We start from the raw sequence: 17,971 nt of genomic DNA on the forward strand, positions 1-17,971 counted from the left end.
GGACTGCTTGTGTTGATAGTACAGTTCTAGGTTAAGGTAATGAACATTTGACACACTGCTCAACTGGCAATCAGTTCCTCTCATAAACCTCTGTCCATTGGGTTTGCCTTAAAGACTATGTTCCAATGAGAATCAGTAGACCAATAAGTCAACTTTAGTCCTTGTAAGGTATCAAGCAAAATGAAGAGTGAATAATGATTAGACACTGGCTCAAGAATATCTCAATACCAGCTAGCCCTTTTCTTTGCTCATAACATATGATGACTGCCTTTAGCCATATAAACTCAAGCTCTGTCAAAGTAATGCATCTTTTAGCTGTGGCCCACCCCATATGTTACTGCCCTCAAACTTCTGCCTAAACAGGCCTTTTGATATAAAATTTGGCTGTACTTTAGTAGCTGGAGCTGAACCAGAAACAGTGACTATTTAAGGATGAACCTTTACATACTACTAATAGTTGGAAATTAATTTCACAATTCAAAAATAAAATATTAAATGGAGTAAACTGACACAATCAAGTCTTTATCCAAAGTATTTTCCAGAGTTTCCTCAGCCCAAGATGGTAGTGAACTTGTAGAGTCATAGATCCAAGCATGATTAAAAACAAGCAAACAAAAAGCAGAGGAGGACAGTCCCCAGAGGAGAATTGTGCAGATGTGTCAGGAGAAATAGATGTCAAAGAACCTGGGCCCTGGAGAGAGAGAGGGAGGAAATAGCTTTTGAACTTCCCTACTCCCTTGAGGCCAGATTGCATGAGTTTCCTAAGATTCTCCTACATCCTTTCAATAAACTACCTTAATTCTACTCATGTTTTTAAAATCAGTTTCTGTTTCATGTAACAAAATATACCCTAATGACACATCCCAAAAATATCTCAATAATTTAGCATAACTTGATGCTACATGAAGCACACATAGAGCTTAAAGTAGAAATCTATACTTTTAATCTAACAAAAAATTTATAGTTTTGTAGTTATAACTTTTTATTTCTGTTTTAAAATTACAACAGTAACTTATGTATGGATAGTCAGTGTACAAAATCCAAATGATACAGAAATGAATAGAAAACCTGTGACAATGAATCCTTTTACTTCCTCACCACAGATTGGCCAATCCCAGCCCCTCTCCAGAGGTAAACACTAATAACAATCCCTCTGATCTGTTGCATGCCTCCACGTATATAAATGTTACGTATTTCTTAACACAAGCAGTATGATACTATATTTATTCTTTTGCAACTTGCTTTTTCAATCATTCATGTGTCTTAGATAGAGTTCTTGTCAGTACATTTATATCTTCCTGATGTTTTTCAACAGCTCTATAGTATCTATAGTATTGATAATTATGTTCTTAATTATACCCATAACTTTTACCCTTTCCCTATTGAGGGTTACTTTCAATTTTATACTATTTAAAATTATAATGCAATGATTTGTAAAAAAATCGCTGTGCGCGTGACTATTTCTGGAAGGTAGACTCCTAGAAATGGAATTACTGGGTCAACTTTTAGACCTAATTCCAAGTTACCTTCAAAAGCAGGTATCTATTTACCCTTCTACCTCAATATATTAGAAACCACATTTCTCCTACACACTAACCAACCCCAAACACTAGATATTACCAATCTTTTTATTTAAAAATTCGTAAAATCTTTACCAGACTAATGGGAGCAAAATGTCTTGTTGTTTTAATTCTTATAATTCATAGAGCAAGTACACAGTGAATTTTTTATTTTATTATTCAATTTTGGATATCTAATTTAGAGCACATAACTTCTTATTGGAAAATCAAATATGAAATTTCAATCATGTCTGAGAAAAATCAATATATAAACTGTAACCATATAGGAAATATATTTTAAAAATAACACTATGTACATTTCTCGTAAGTTAGCAAGTAGTTAAATACATTGGTAGCATTTCTATATATTAATATTTTGTGAGCATATGCTCTTTTCCACGATGTAACAAAAGTTAGTGCACAAAATAGAGAAAAAAGGATGATGCAAAATGCAAAAAAAAAAAAAAAAAAGATCACTTTGCTCGATCTGCTCCTGCCCATGATATCAGCATCATTATGTGCTCACTACTCTTCCTTGACTCTCTATAACCCTGCAGAGGGGAGATGATAAGTGCAAATGGCCCACAGTGATCATGTACCACCACACACTAGCATAGGACAATAGAACCCAAAAGCTAAATTAATAAGAAAGCAGTGACACAATGGAACTGATTTCTTTAAGGCCTAAATCACTCTAATATCTTTTTCAAAATTTCTTACTGTAAAGCAAGGAAAGAAAGAAACCAAAACTGAATTTAAAACAAACTCTGAGGCCAGGCACAGTGGATTACGCCTGTAATCCCAACACTTGGGGAGGCCGAGGCAGGCAGATCACGAGGTCAGAAGTTCGAGACCATTCTGGCCAACATAATGAAACCCCATCTCTACTAAAAATACAAAAAATTGACAGCTGTGGTGGTGTGTGCCTGTAATCCCAGCTACTCAGGAAGCTGAGGCAGGAGAATCGTTTGAACCTGGGAGGCAGAGGTTGCAGTGAGCTGAGATCGCACCATTGCACTCCAGCCTGGGCAACAGTGCAAAAAAAAAAAAAAAAAAAAACCAACAACAACAAAACTCTGTTTACTACAAAATAAAGCAATGTCATTTGGTCTCAGTGGAGCAAGTTACCCAGTCACAGTCTAATGCAGTGAAGAATTAAGATGCTCATTGCTCCTGCAATCAGATCATCTGGGTTTGAATCCCAATGTCACCTCTTACCTTGGATAAACCACTTTCACCTGTCCAAACTCCATAAAATGGAGATAGTAGTAAATCCTCCATACAATAGTTGAGATTAAATGAGAATTGAATGTGGTAATCCTTATAAAGTTCTCAGCCTCTGTCTGCTACTATCTAAATGCTAAGTAATAGTGTCTAAATTTCACTGGGTTGAATCTTGATCCTGTTTTACAGGCTGCCTGTGCCCTAAGGTGACAGGGTATCCCCAAAGGGCTATGAAAGTGTAGGGGAATGGGGTGCCTTTCCTGGAGCTAGATACAGTGGTGAAGGCAAAGCTAGGTTTGGTCAAGCAGGCAAGATGAGAATATAAAGCTTGGACAGATGATAGACAGAAAACTGGAGCAGGCTGCCATAGAAGAAAGGGGTAATTAAGACAGGAAAGTGAGGAGGAAGGCATGGCAGCAGTTGGCCTGCAGCCAAGATGGTTCCTGCTGGATGCAGAAGGTACTTGCCTGTGTCAAAACTTCCAGCTGGGCAACTGGCTATGGTGCTGTGTGTTATCCACTGATGGTCCTGCCCTAGGGTAGTTCTTCCCCGTCTTTAAAGGAGTCTGGCTCCTTGAATAGCGACTTCAAAGAGAAACAGCCAGAAGACTGAAGAAACTCAAGCCTTTCCTTAGGAAGGGGAGAAATTCAGTCCGTTCATTCATTCAGTCAGTATTTATTGAATATCAACTAGGGGACAAGAAAGGGGCTAAATGACGAGGATATAATTTATCTAAACTGGTGAACAGAACATATGCGAAACTTGCCTTTTTGAAGTTTGCTGTCTATTAGAGGAAGACAGACTTAAACATGTGAGTAAACAAGTGAATATATAACCACAAATTGTAAGCAGTCCTGTGAAGGAAAAAAATAGGATGCTATGTGAGAGAACAGGAGAAAGATTCTTATTTATACGTCAGGTTGGTGATGATGCGGGGGTAGGGTTAGGAAAGCCTTCTCTGAGGAGGTGACAGTCAAGTTAAGAACTAACGGATGGCCGGGCGCGGTGGCTCAAGCCTGTAATCCCAGCACTTTGGGAGGCCGAGGCGGGCGGATCACGAGGTCAGGAGATCGAGACCATCCTGGCTAACCCGGTGAAACCCTGTCTCTACTAAAAATACAAAAATTAGCCAGGTGTGGTGTCACATGCCTGTAGTCCCAGCTGCTCGGGAGGCTGAGGCAGGAGAATGGCATGAACCTGGGAGGCGGAGCTTGCAGTGAGCTGAGATCCGGCCACTGCACTCCAGCCTGGGCGACAGAGCGAGACTCCGTCTCAAAAAAAAAAAAAAAAAAAAGAACTAACGGATAAGAAAGAATTAGATAGAGTTGTAAGAAAAACTGCCTTAGAGAGGAAACATCAGTTGCGTAGACCCTGAGGTCGGAATGAGCCTAATCCAATCCAGGAACTGGAAAAAAAGACTGCAGAGCCATGTGCCAGGGGCACCAGTGACACAACATGGAGCCAGAAGTGTAGGCAAGGACCAGATGATACAGGGTGTTATGATGCCATTGTCATCATTTATTAAAGAGTTCCTTTTGTATCAACCCCTGTGGAAGAGGGGAAGGAAGTGAGAAATGCTGGGAACAGGCCCTAAGCCTGTCACAAACAGGCCTTAAAGAAACTGGCCATAAACAGGATTTCTGCAGCAATGTGACATGCTGGTGACGGCTAGCATGCACACTTCTAGAAGTTGTTAGCTTACTGGAGCAGGGCAAGGGAAACCTGGCCCACCCAGAGCGGAAAACTGCTCAAACCACAAACAATAGCAGGAGCGGCCTGTGCCTTAACAACATGCTTTTGCTCCAGATAATCAGCCAGAGCCTGTTTCTCTGCTCCTCACTAAGAATGCTTTGTTTCCCGTAAGGAATGCTTTTAGTTAATCTATAATCTATAGAAACAATGCTTATCATTGGCTTGCTGTCAGTAAATACATGGGTCAAACTCTGTTCATGGCTCTCAGCTCTGAAGGCTGTTAACCCCCTGATCCCACTTTGCACTCTATTTCTGTATCTTTGTCTTAATCCCTCTAGCACTGCTGGGTTGGGTCTCCACGACCGAGCTGGTCACGGCAGAGACAGATGGGGCAGAGCAAGACATGAGCTGAGTGGCAGACCCAGATGACAGCCACAGCCAATCCCATGTGAAGCTCCGCAGCTAGAATGGCTATCCAGAGTTGCCCAGAGTTGGCCAAGCCTTTATACCCCCGCGATGAGTGGTCCCTGGATGCAGGGCACCCCGGGAAGGATGAAGTGGTTCCCTGTGTCTGAGGTCAGCCTGCAGGGGCTGACCGTTGAAGACATCTACCAACAGCATTCCCAGCAGCCAGACTGCTCACTGTGTTCACCATAGCCATGGTCTGGGATGGTTGGGATTTATTCAAATGCAGTGGAAAGCCTTCATATGATGGGAATGAAGTAAGCAAACCAATATGGCTGCTGTATGGAGCCTGGATCAGAGGCTACAGCTTAGAAACAGAGAAACCAGTCAAGAGGCTGCTGTTCAGGTGAGGGATGCTGGATGCTGTGGCTAGGAAGGAAGGAGCGGTGGTGGAGAGAAGTGGAGAGATTCAAGATATACAGAAGAAGCAAAGAAAGGAATTAGTGAGGGCTTATTTCCAGCAATATGAAATCCATAACGCGTTATGAGAGAAAAATGTGAAAATCAAAGGCTATGCTAAAGAACTCAATCAATATTCTTAAAATAAAATTTTATTTATCTAAGTAGGATATTGCAAAGAGAGTGTGGTTACTTTGGGATATAGCTTTGAACTTGCTCTCTTTCAACCAGTTAGGTTTAATGTGGCCTTAGCCTTCCATTTGACATAAACATAAAGGGCCAGCAGTGGATTGGCCCCCAAACAAGTGACCAAAACAACATTTGTGGAAAAGCCAGCATTTCTTTTGGAACAAAACTCCCAGACAAAGATTTGCCTACAGTTTACAAAAGCGAGAACAAAGTTACATGCAGTTATAAAGGCATTTTGATTGATCACCACCTTGAAACATAGCATTCTGGAGCAGCATATGATCCAAGTATCCCATTTTATAGACAGGAAGACTGAGACTCATGGCAGATGATTGACTTATGACCACATAGAAGATTTGCAACCAAGTGTAAACTAGAATTCAGCTTTCTTCTCCAGAGCATTTCCCACTATGGTTCACATCCCTTCAAATGGTTAGATGTGGAGGAAAAGCTGCAGAATTGAAGCTCCTAGCCAGTTATTCCTAAAACTAGGATTCTATCTCATAAGACAGGACAAGGAAGGTTTATTCATTATGTTTTTTGTGTTTTTAAAGACCGAGTCTTGCTCTGTCACCCACGCTGGAGCGTAGTGGCACAATCTCAGCTCACTGCAACCTCACCTCCCAGGTTTAAGCGATTCTTGTGCCTCAGTTTCCCTAGTAGCTGGGATTACAGGCATGTGCCATCATGCCTGGCTAATTTTTGTATTTTTAGTAGAGACAGGGTTTCGACATGTTGGCCAGGCTGGTCTTGAACTCCTGGGCTCAAGTAATCCACCCGCCTCGGCCTCCCAAAGTGCTGGAATTACAGGCATGAACCACCACACCCAGCCTGCTCATTGTTACTCTTCACCAAAGAAACTGATGATCAAATCAGCATAAATGGTCCATAAAAGATCTAACGTAGTATTCTCTAATCTGTCTTATCTTTTGAATATAGACTTTATTCACATTTTCAAATATTCCTGAAAGCTCCCTAAAGCTTTAAATGTGCCATGAGGAAAGTGCTCACGTTCATGGATTTCCAACTTGCTTATCATCAATTTTCAATGTCTTTATTCTTTTTCATAAAGGTCAGTGAACAAAAATTGCATTCTGAGATGCAATCTCCTGGATTATAGACCTTCTAGAGAATCTGCCTAATGTTCCAGTCATCACACACAGCAAAGACAACTCCTGACCCATGAAAGAAAAAACATGCCACTGAGACCTTTTGTATGAATCTTTTTGTTAATAGAACCAGTGAGCTTCAACTGAATTCAATCTTAAATTTCCAGAGCACCACTGCTGGATGCTCACAGGAAAAAACAGGCGCTCCTCTAGGATATCTTAACATTTAAAATTGGTAACTTATTTTTCCAGCATAATGTGAGGAAGCATGAAACTTTTCTCTGCTTGCATTTATTCCTGGTCCCCTTCCCAAACGTCTGCACACTGCACCTGATAATAATGTGTCAGTGGGCAATGCCAAACTTAGCAGGGAGACAGGAGAGAGACAGAGGGGAGAGGAGGAGACAAGAAGGGAATAAGGAAAGAGGTAGAAAAGATGAGGTAAAAAGTAGGGGGAGAAGGGGGAGAAGGGAGGGAAGAAAATTTAAGGGTTAGGGAGGGGAGGGAAAAAAATAGAAGGGACTGGAGGAAAAAGGAGGAACTGGAGGGACTGGAGGAAAAAGGGACTGGCGGAACAGATCAGGGAAGAAAGCAGAAAGGAGGGAAGGCTTATGAATTCGCTCTCATTAAGCTTTTCTCCTTTCATTCTTTTCTTCTAGTAGCTAAGAGGAATTTGAAGACATTTCCATAAAAATTTATTTTTGTAGGTACAACAGATAGGATTTTGACAGCAAAGTTCTGATAATTACCCAAGTGTATATTAACAGTCTGTATTCAGGACTTTCAGAGCTTTTAAGATACAACCAATATTTTACAAAATGTAGTTTTCTTCTCTTAAAATGAATTAGATAATAACCACGCTTAATGAGCAACTACAGACTGGAAACACAGAGTGTGAGACTACATAAAACAATTTCTATAAAGTGATTAAGATGGTAGCTGGCCTGTAGAAGCTCAGCAAACAATAAATTATTATTATTTGTGTAATGTTGCAACCCAACAAAACTTACAATAAAATTAGTTGTGTACATATACATAAGTGTATATGCATGTGGTAATTAGCCATAAGTTCATAAATGTTAGTGCACGTGGTAATTAGCCATAAGTTCTCATAAATTCTTGTAATTAATATTACCTTTATAGAACCAGACCTAGTTTTTCTATTTTTCGTTTTAGAGCTCTGCATCTTTATAATGTACCATTGTTTATGTTTTCCCTAAATGCAGTTTAATTCTCTTTGCACATTCATGATAATCCCATTGTTAAATGCCACAGAGGCCAGATAAGTTCCCCCAAGCAGATGCCCCAGCTTTCCCATCATGCCTTAGGCAAACACTCCCTGGGCTCATCTGGAAGTGGGCTGGCCTGGGCACCTGAGGGTAGAAGAGCTCAAGGGTCCTGACTGTGGAGTATGAACTGTGCAGCATCCCCCAGAGAAAGGACACGTGTGAGGGGACAGGCTGGGCACAGGGAGACTCAGAGCGAGGTGGTTGATGTGTTTGGGAGAGAAGACAGAGTGACAGTCAACCCTGGACACAGGGGTGTGGAGCAGAGCTGACTGGTAGGTTGGGTGAGCGGGATCTAGTTGGGCCAGGATTGGATTCAGGCAGGGCCAGGGACACCAGGGAACTTTTTAATGATTTGGGGGAAGCCTCTAAGCAGAGAGATTTTGAAACCTAGCCATAATGAGTGCAAAATGGCAGAGATAAGGTCAAAAGAACACAGGGGTTCTTCTCTATACAGGCAGAGAAAAGAAGCAAAATTATTCTCCCCTTCTGTCCTGCTTCATACACTTGTTCTCTTATTAATATTCCAACTGTACTACCCAGGCATGTCCTCCAGTTCTCCCATCTCTCTAGCCTCAGGATGCAGACTATCGATCGAAGTTGGTAAGGTGAGATGGGGTCTGGGGAGTGGGACGTGGAGAGAGGAGACTAGGAACAGAATTTCTTCCAAGCTTCCTTAAACCAAATTAACCACAGAGGGATCACACAGAGAGAGTAAAAGTACTTAAACTCTGTGACTCCATCACCTAGTTTTGAGGGTTCAGTGCCTACTCCCCAGCTTCTATCTTCAAAAATGGGGATTGTAATCATTCTGGGGATTATATATCCTTCTAAGGTTGAGGAGGAAAAAGCTACGTAATCATTTCCCAAGCAAATGCATCTGCATCCAAAATTCTGATTACAATTGCAGGGAGTTCATAGACCCCCTGGATCAAGTCTAGGGACCACAAGTTAAAAATAATTAATACCTACATGTGTTTACCGTTAATCACGTCCTAATGCTAAGTAAATATGTGCAGCAGCATAAGGAACTGAACATCATCTCCCCAGCGTTTTCGGGGCCCGAACTCCCAACATTTCTGCAGTTTCCATGGGATCAAGTGAGAGAGCTAAACAGTGAAAACTTGCTTCGTGGTCATTTTCCTCAGCGTTTGAAATGAAATAAAATTAATGACAAGGACAAAGCATTTTTTAATGGATACAAAGTTTCTGTTTGGAGTGATGAAAAGTTTTGGAAGTAGATAGTGGTGATGGTTGAATATCACTGCGACTTTGATTAATGCCACTGAATTATACCCTTAAACTGTTTAAAATGGCAAATCTTACGTTATATAGTGTACCACAATTAAAACAAGGTTAAAAAATAATACTTTAAAGAAGGAGGAAAGTGTGATACCAACAAAAAATCTAATAGTATGCCTGGAATGTGATAGACACTCAACGAAAGTTACACTCTTCTCTCCCTCAACCCTGAATATGGGAATTCCCGCAGGGCTACCACACTTCCTGGTCTTTGGTGGCTCCTGTGGAAGGTCCCTTCCCTTGCTCTCTCACCCTTTCTTTTGAATTTTTTTTTAGCTTTATTGAGGTATAACTGATGTACCAAAAATTGCACACATTTCGTGTGTACCTCTTGATGAGTTTGGAAATGTGACTATAGTCATGAAACCATCACCACAACCAAGGCACTAAACATATCCATAACCTTCAAAAATGTCTTTATGTTCTTTTGTGGGATTGGGGGGTTTGTTGTTATTGTTTGTTTGGTAAGAACACAACATGAGATTATCCTCTTATATTTAAAAGTATACAATACCATATTGTTAAACCTAGGTACTATGTTGTACAGCAGGTATCTAGTACTTTCTCATCTTGCATAATAGAAACTTCATACCCATTGAAAAATAATTTCCCATTTTCCCCTCCCCCAGCCCCTAGCACTCACCATTCTAATCTCTGCCTTTATGGGTTTGACCATTTTAGATACTTCATATAACTGGATTCATATAGTATTTGTCCTTCTGAGACTGGCTTATTTCACTTAGCATAATCTCCTCTAGGTTCATATGTGTTATCAAAAATGGCAGGATTTCCTTGTATTTTTTAAGGCTGAATAATATTGCATTGTAAGTTCATATCACACTTTCTGTATCCATTCATCTGTCGATGGGCATTTGGGTTGTTTCCATAGTTTGGCTATTATGAATAATGCTGCAATGAACATAGGGTAGGGAACACATTCAAACCATAGCCCCTTCCAACTCTCTTCCTGTTCCCCAAACTATAGGATCCATAGCTCCTCTCCAACAGGAAAATCATGCACTGATATCCACCTGCATTACATGTAATCTAGTACATTAATGGAAAAACTTATGCCTCAGGTCCTCTAGAATCTTAGACTTTCATATTCAAAATTCAGGCTTTTGCAATCAAATCTTCTTCTGCCAAACAGTAAAGAGACTCAAGAGCCCATTTTGAATCTCAAACTTGAGAACTGGTTTCTTATTTGTTTTCTCTGCTATAATATTCCTTCCAGAGGAAATTGATACCTCTAGTCTAGTTTGAATGGTGACAGCATACCAGAGATTAAAAGGAACTAACAGGAATTTTTTCAAATGGTTAATATATTAAAATGTTATACCCTATTCCTCAACTGTGAGTGTTTACCGAAGGATTTTGTCTTTGTGTGGCTGTGCATACATGCAGTTTGGCAGGAATGCAGACCATATGCACTGCTCTGGCCCCCATCAGCCTGTTTTTTTTTTTTTTTTTTCTATTTGTCAGCAATATCTGGTTATATGTTCATGAGAAATATTTTGTTTTCATGATCATTATAGTGGCTTGGATTCGGAGCCACTAGATCCATAGAATATGCAGATAAAAAGTAGAGTCAGCCTATTCAATATATTTCAGTAGTAGCCAAGAAAATTCAGGCACCAAGAAGGAAAAACAAAAATGGAAAAGATGTATGTGCTTAAGAATTAACAATTGGGTATCATTCTTTGAACCAAAAAAGAATACAAAAAATACTTTATCAGTAGCAAAGCTCATTAGTTCTTTTAATACCAATTGTAATGTCCCAAATCCCTCCTGTCTTTCCAAAACTGTTTTATTATATTTGATAATTTTTTCATTGAAATGAACTGAAACAATTCTGAAAGAAACTTCTAGACAGCTGGAAGCCTTGGAGCAGATGAGAGTTTGAGTAAGCTCAGTGAGAATTTAGTCAAGCTACCCTGGCTTGCAATTCCTTTCCAACTTATATACAACTTTGATTGAACATTGCTATTTTCTATCAACCACAGTTAGGTTAGATCTTTACAGAAGCCATTTCAACCTGAAACTTTAAAAAAGTTCAGATGTTAGTGTTCCAATGTTCAATAATTTTTATAGACTCCTACTGTCTCTGGTTTATATATGAGTCAAAGAAAGAGAAAGTCCAACAAAACCCAAGTGATTCATAGAAACCTAAGATTAACTTGTTGTCCAGTTCATTTCCAGGGTCACATTGCAGGGGATGATAAACCATCTTACTTTAAAAATCTGCATAGAGGTAGATTCTATAATCTTTTTAAATTGCTTGCTCTAAGAATCTATGTTCTTTGTGCTTTTTTTGTTTTTTAAAAAAATCTTTTAAGATTATAAAATTTATTTTTAAATGAACACAATATAGAAAATATTGAAGAGGAACTCTCCCTCTCCATCCCCATGATACTGTGATTAGCCTGGCGCTAATCACCAAATACAAGCAGAGTTTGAGCACTAGAGTCCTCGGGTGACTCAGATGTCTCTGGGACATATCTGTTCAATCCCAAGGGCTGCCCTCCAGCACTCTATGTGTGTGGAGATTAGGAGGGAACTGTCGTGAAGGAGTGCCCACGAGAAGTTTGACCTAATTCTGCCAGCTGCCTATATGGTGTATGGTACTGGCCCATTCCATTACTATCCGAGTCCTGTGAGGGTACTGGGAAATGTTGTGATTAAATATCGTAAAAGCAATTTCACTACACTGTTGTACACACTGGGGCCAAGGCAACTACCTTAAGACACCTCTCTCAGATTATGACAAAACTAAGGAGGGATTCTTTCCTGGGGCCAGAGGTGCTCAAGCGCCTCTGTGGTGAGGCCGATAGCACAGAAGTCCGGCCTTAGTGCCCACTGGGAACAGATGTGCTGGTGAGCACATTTTAGAACTCCCCAGCTCCAGGACTGGGGGATTTATTTGGAGCATGTTTTGTAAAGAGCTGTGGTTCTATATAACACAGGAAAGAGGTAGAACCAGGGAAATAAGTGTTTTTACTAATAGTGTAAACCCTTTAGTATCTGTAGGCAGGTGAGGGCTATGAAAATTCATATTAAATAACCATAACATTTTATGATTCAATAATTTTATTTCCTAGGGTGTTTTGTACATTGCATTTTTCATTATTTAATGAACAATGTCTTATTTTCATTTAATATTCTTCAAAATATCCTTTTGTTTTGTGCTCCTAGATATCCCATCTTGATTTGGAAGGTCTCCCCCATTCCTAGATTAAACACATGGTCTATTAGATTTTTATTATTTTATTTTTACAATCAAACTTCTTTACTCATTTTGAATATATATGTATATATGTATATATGTGTATATATGTATATATGTGTATATATACGTATATATATGTATAAATTTTCAAAGAGAGGCCTGGAGGAAATTTTAATTTCCTCCAGACAGACTGTCAATTGGGCTAGCATCATTTATTAAATAACCCAACCTTTGCTCAGTGAGTTAAAATACTTCTTTGTCATATATTAATGGCTGCATAGTACGTTATATATACCATAATTTATTTAAGAAAGGCAGCATATGTGCTAGTTAAGATGTAAGATGCAGATTCTAGAGTCAACTGCATGGGCTTGTCATTTATTAGCTATGTGATCTGGAGTAGGTTTCTTATTTTAGCGCAGCAATTTTTTCTTTTTATTTTTCTTTTATTGTATAAAACAAAAGGTTTGACTAAGAAATGCATTTTAAAATAAATATATTTTTTATTTCAATAGTTTTGGGGGTACAGGTGGTTTTTGGTTACATGGATAAGTACTTTAGTGGTGGTTTCTGAGATTTTAGTGCACCTGTAACCTGAGCAGTGTATACTGCACCCGATATGTAATATTTTATCCCTCATCCCCCTCCCAACCTTTCCTCAAGTCCCCAAAGTCCACTATATCACTCTTATGCCTTTGCACCCTCACAGTTTAGCTCCCACTCCTAAGTGAGAACTTAACAATATTTGGTTTTCCATTCCTGAGTTATTTCACTTAGAATAATGGCCTCTAGCCCCATCCAGGTTGCTGCAAAAGACATTATTTTATTCCTTTTTATGGCTGAGTAGTGTTCTATGGTGCATATATACCACATTTTCTTTAACCACTCATAGGTCAAAGGGCACTTAGGTTGGTTCCATATCTTTGCAATTGTGAACTGTGTTGCTATAAACATTCATATGCATGTGTATTTTTCATATGATTCTTTTGCTTTGAGTAGACACCCACTAGTGAGATTGAGATTGCTGGATCGAATGGTAGATCTACTTTTAGTTCTTTAAGGACTCTCCATACTGTTTTCCGTAGTGGTTGTACTAATTTACATTCCTAGCAACAGTGTAAGAGTGTACCCTTTTTACCACATCCATGACAATATCTATTGTTTTTTGACTTTTTATGGCCATTCTTGCAGGAGTAAGGTGGTATTTCATTGTGGTTTTAATTTGCATTTCCCTGATGATTAGTGATATTGAGCATTTTTTTCAAGTTTGTTGGCTGTTTGTATATCTTCTTTCAAGAATTGTCTATTCATGTCCTTTGTCCACTTTTTGATGGAATTTTTTAATGCTGATTTGTTTGAATTTCTCATAGAGTGTGGATACCAGTCCTTTGTCAGATGCATAGTTTGCAGATATTTTCTCCACTCTGTCGATTGTCTGCTAATTCTGCTGATTATTTCTTTTGCTGTGCAGAGCTTTTTAGTTCAATTAGGTCCTATTTGGTGGTTGTTGTTTTTGTTGCACTTGCTTTTGGGGTCTTAGTCATTAATTCTTTAATGTCAAGAGAGCTTTTCTGATGTTATCTTCTAGAACTGTTACGGTTTCAGGTCTTAGATTTAACTAAGGCTTTGATCCTTCTCGAGTTGATTTTTGCATGAGGTGAAAGATTGGGATCCAGTTTCATTCTTCTACATGTGGCTTGCCAGTTTTCCCAGCACCATTTATTGAATAGGGTGTCCTTTCCCCACTTTATGTTTTTGTATACTTTGTTGAAAATCACAGTTGGCTGCAAGTATTTGACTTTATTTCTAGATCATCTATTTGGTTCTATTGGTCTACGTGTCTATTTTTATGCCAGTATCAAAGCTCAGCTATTTGTTTGCTTTGTGACCATGGGCAAGTTACTTATCCCTCTGTGCCTCAGTAGCCTCATCTGTAAAATGGGGATAAAATCTCTTATGTTATGTTCATTAGTTGATGTGTTCTGCTGTGGTAACAATTCAATTCCGTATGCTCAATGCTTAACACATCAAAGGTTTATTTCTTGCTCTAGTCATTGTCCAGTGTGGGCCAGGTGGCTCTCTTTGGTGGCTTTTCTCCATGTGATGATTTTGGGATCTGAGTTGCTTCAAACATGTGGTTCCTAAATTGCCATGGAATGAACATAACATAAGAGATTTTATCCCCATTTTACAGATGGAAGAGAAGACAGAGCTGAAGTGTCACTCTGAGTGATCTTTGGACTTAGGTCAATAAAAAGCGTATGTTACTTTTGCCCATATTTATTGACTAGAGTCACATAATTTCCAACTGAACTGCTAGGGAACCTGGGAAAGACAGTCTTCTTTTATTCCCAGGGAGAGGAAGTGTTTTGATTAACACAAAGTGCAGTCTCTGCCATATTGACTATTTGCCTTCCAGAAAGGTTATACTGATTTACATTCTCACCTTTAGTAAACGAGACTACTTACTTCCACTCATTATTGTCTATAGCAGTTGTTATTTTTCTTACTTTACTTTTTATGAGTTTTATAAGCTGAGAAAAATGTCAACTACAAGTTATCTAGAAGATAACATCAGAAGAGCTCTCTTGACATTAAAGAATTAATGACTAAGACCCCAACAGCAAGTGCAACAAAAACAACAACAACATAGGACCTAATTAAACTAAAAAGCTCTGCACAGCAAAAGAAATAGTCAGCAGAATTAGCAGACAACTGACAGAGTGGAGAAAATATCTGCAAACTATGCATCTGACAAAGGACTGGTATTTTTATTTATTTGATTTTATTAAATTTAAAATTAAAATTAGCCACTTACACTTATTTATCTTGTTTTATAAATTTCCTGTCCATTGATCATAATAACAGCTGAGTTAATGAAGCAGCTTGAGAGAGTGGGGGGAAAGAACGAGATTTTGAGTTAGAATATTTAGCTTTGAGTACCAGACCTATCACTTATTGCCCGCATTATTTGGTTCTCCTTAATTTCAGTTATTTAAATGTGAAAGAGAGAAAATAAAGTATACTTCACAGGACAATATAGAAGTTAGTAAAATATATGTAAAGGATACATATTTTAAATATATATCATTTATCTATATTCTTATAAAACATCATACATTCCTTTATTGAGTCATATATTCTGTTTTCAATGATTTCTTCTATCCTTTTTTTTCCACTAGACCATAAACTTTTTGAAGGGATGCATTTGTGTTTGTGTTCCTAGAGCCTACCACAATTTCTAACATACAGTAAACTTTAGATGATTGTTTCTTGAATGAATAAATGATTGAATGAATAAACAAATTGATGATATTGGATCCATTTTAGACTTTACAGGCTTAAAAAATACCCTGCAATATATTTGTTTATTGAATCTTCATAACAGTCCTTCGCACGAGCTTGGTAGATACCATGAGCTTCTGAAACAAAATGCTAAAGAGCCTCAAATATTTTATACCCTCTCTTCTTTGCTGGGTATATCACTGCTGTTTACCAAATAAAAGGGGGTCCCTACATTGGCTGGTGGGACAGGAAGGACATCAAGAAGGGGGAGAAGAACACAATTGTCACCTCTTACAACAGGAACTTCATGGGCCGCAGTGATACCAACCCTGAGACCCATGCCTTCGTCAAGTTCCCAGAGATTGTCACAGCCCTGGCCATTGCAGGAACCTCAAGTTCAACCCAGACACTGACTACCTGATGAGCAAGGATGGCAAGAAGTTCAAGCTGGATGAGCTTCCCCAAGTGGAGTTTGACCCAGGGCAGGACATCTACCAGCACCTCCACCCCCGCCAAAGGACAGGAGTGGGCAGCACATTGACGTGAGCCCCACCAGCCAGTGCCTGCAGCTACTGCAGCCTTTTGACAAATGGGATGGCAAGGACCTGGAGGACCTGCGGATCCTCATCAAGGTCAAAGAGAAGTGTACCACTGACCACATCTTGGCTGCTGGCCCCTGGCTCAAGTTCCATGGGCACTTGGACAACATCTCCAACAACTTGCTCATTGGTGCCATCAACATTGAAAATGGCAAGGCCAACTCTGTGCACAATGCCCTCACCCAGGAGTTTGGCCCTGTCCTTGAGACTGCCTGCTACTACAAGATACATGGCATCAGATTGATGGTGATCAGGGACAAGAACTACGGTGAGGGCTCGAGCCAGGAGCATACAGCACTAGAGTCTCACCACCTTGGGGGCCGGGCCATCATCACCAAGAGCTTCGCCAGGATCCATGAGACCAACCTGAAGAAGCAGGGCCTGCTGCCCTGACCTTTGCTGACCCAGCTGACTACAACAAGATTCACCCTGTGGACAAACTGACCATTCAGAGCCTGAAGAAATTCTCCCCTGGCAAGTCCCTGAACTGCATCATCTGGCACCCCAATGGGACCCAGGAGACCATCCTCCTGAACCTCCTGAACCTTCAACGAGATGCAGATCAAGTGGTTCCGCACCGGCAGTGCCCTCAACAGAATGAAGGAGCTGCAGCAATGACGGCAGCACCTCCTCACAACCCCCCCCCTCCCTCACCCAGCGCTGGAGTCATGTTCAAGTTCAGCTCTATTTGAGCCATCAGAGGATCTGATCCAGCCAGCCATGGCTTCTTATTCCAAGATGGTGTGACCAGACATGCTTCCTGCTTCCCAGTCAGCCCACGGAGTGACTGTGGTTGGGGGGGTTTCTTAAAATAACTTTTTAGCCCCTGTCTTCCTATTTTTAGTTTGGTTCACATCTTAGGCAGCTCCATGCAACCGTATTTTTTTTTTTATGACAAGACTCCCATCTAAAGTTTTTCTCCTGCCTGATTATTTCATTGGTGGGTGAAGGAGTCTAGAGAACCTTTTGTTCTTGCAAGGAAAACAAGAATCCAAAATCAGTAACAAAAAAAAAAAAAAGAGGGCCCAACCTTTAAACCATGCAGTCAGTACCACATCCTTGTTCTCAGCTCCTAGTTAATGCTCTCCACCTGTATAACTTCACCAGTGTTTACTCTCAGAATGCCTGCTGTGCCCTTAGCCCCATTCTAAGAGTTCCTGTGCATAGATTCTTACTTAAGAAAGTGGACGTAGTCAATTCCTTTAACTTCTATGACCATGTGTTTTACTACATTATTTCTACTACCCACCTATGTTTTGGTCTAGCAGAAAGACCACACCCAAAGGCAAAGAATCCCTGAGCTGACCATTAGTCCAGAAAGAGGCCATGTACTTCAGCTTTGTCCAACAGGTATGACAGCAGTTAACCAAAATTTATCAAACTCTTACACTTTGGGAATTGGGGGTTTGAAATATAGAATTGGGCAGAGAGTAAAGAATACTGAAGCAGAAAGGCAATGAGAATGCAGTACACAATTGTCAAATTCAATGCTTGCTCCCCAAAATATCACTACAACAGCCTGTGGATAAGACAAAGCTGAGTGTATTGTTCATCTACTAAGAAAGAATGTCTACAAAGTCTTATTAACAAAGTCAGGATACTGATTGACATTTCGAAGTGTGGTTTAAGATGGGTT

General features: G+C 39.8%; 1 pseudogene across 1 annotated transcript; it reads left to right on the plus strand.

Annotated features, from left to right (window-relative positions):
• Positions 1 to 3,193: 3,193 nt before the first annotated feature.
• On the plus strand, positions 3,194 to 16,953 carry LOC105551642 (annotated as a pseudogene). Its single transcript, XR_001007887.1, has 2 exons — positions 3,194 to 3,242; positions 15,958 to 16,953. The product of XR_001007887.1 is annotated as an aconitate hydratase, mitochondrial pseudogene (transcript).
• The last annotated feature ends 1,018 nt before the right edge of the window (positions 16,954 to 17,971 follow it).

Source organism: Mandrillus leucophaeus, unplaced genomic scaffold (assembly GCF_000951045.1).
Source record: "Mandrillus leucophaeus isolate KB7577 unplaced genomic scaffold, Mleu.le_1.0 Scaffold114, whole genome shotgun sequence".
Taxonomy (NCBI): domain Eukaryota; kingdom Metazoa; phylum Chordata; class Mammalia; order Primates; family Cercopithecidae; genus Mandrillus; species Mandrillus leucophaeus.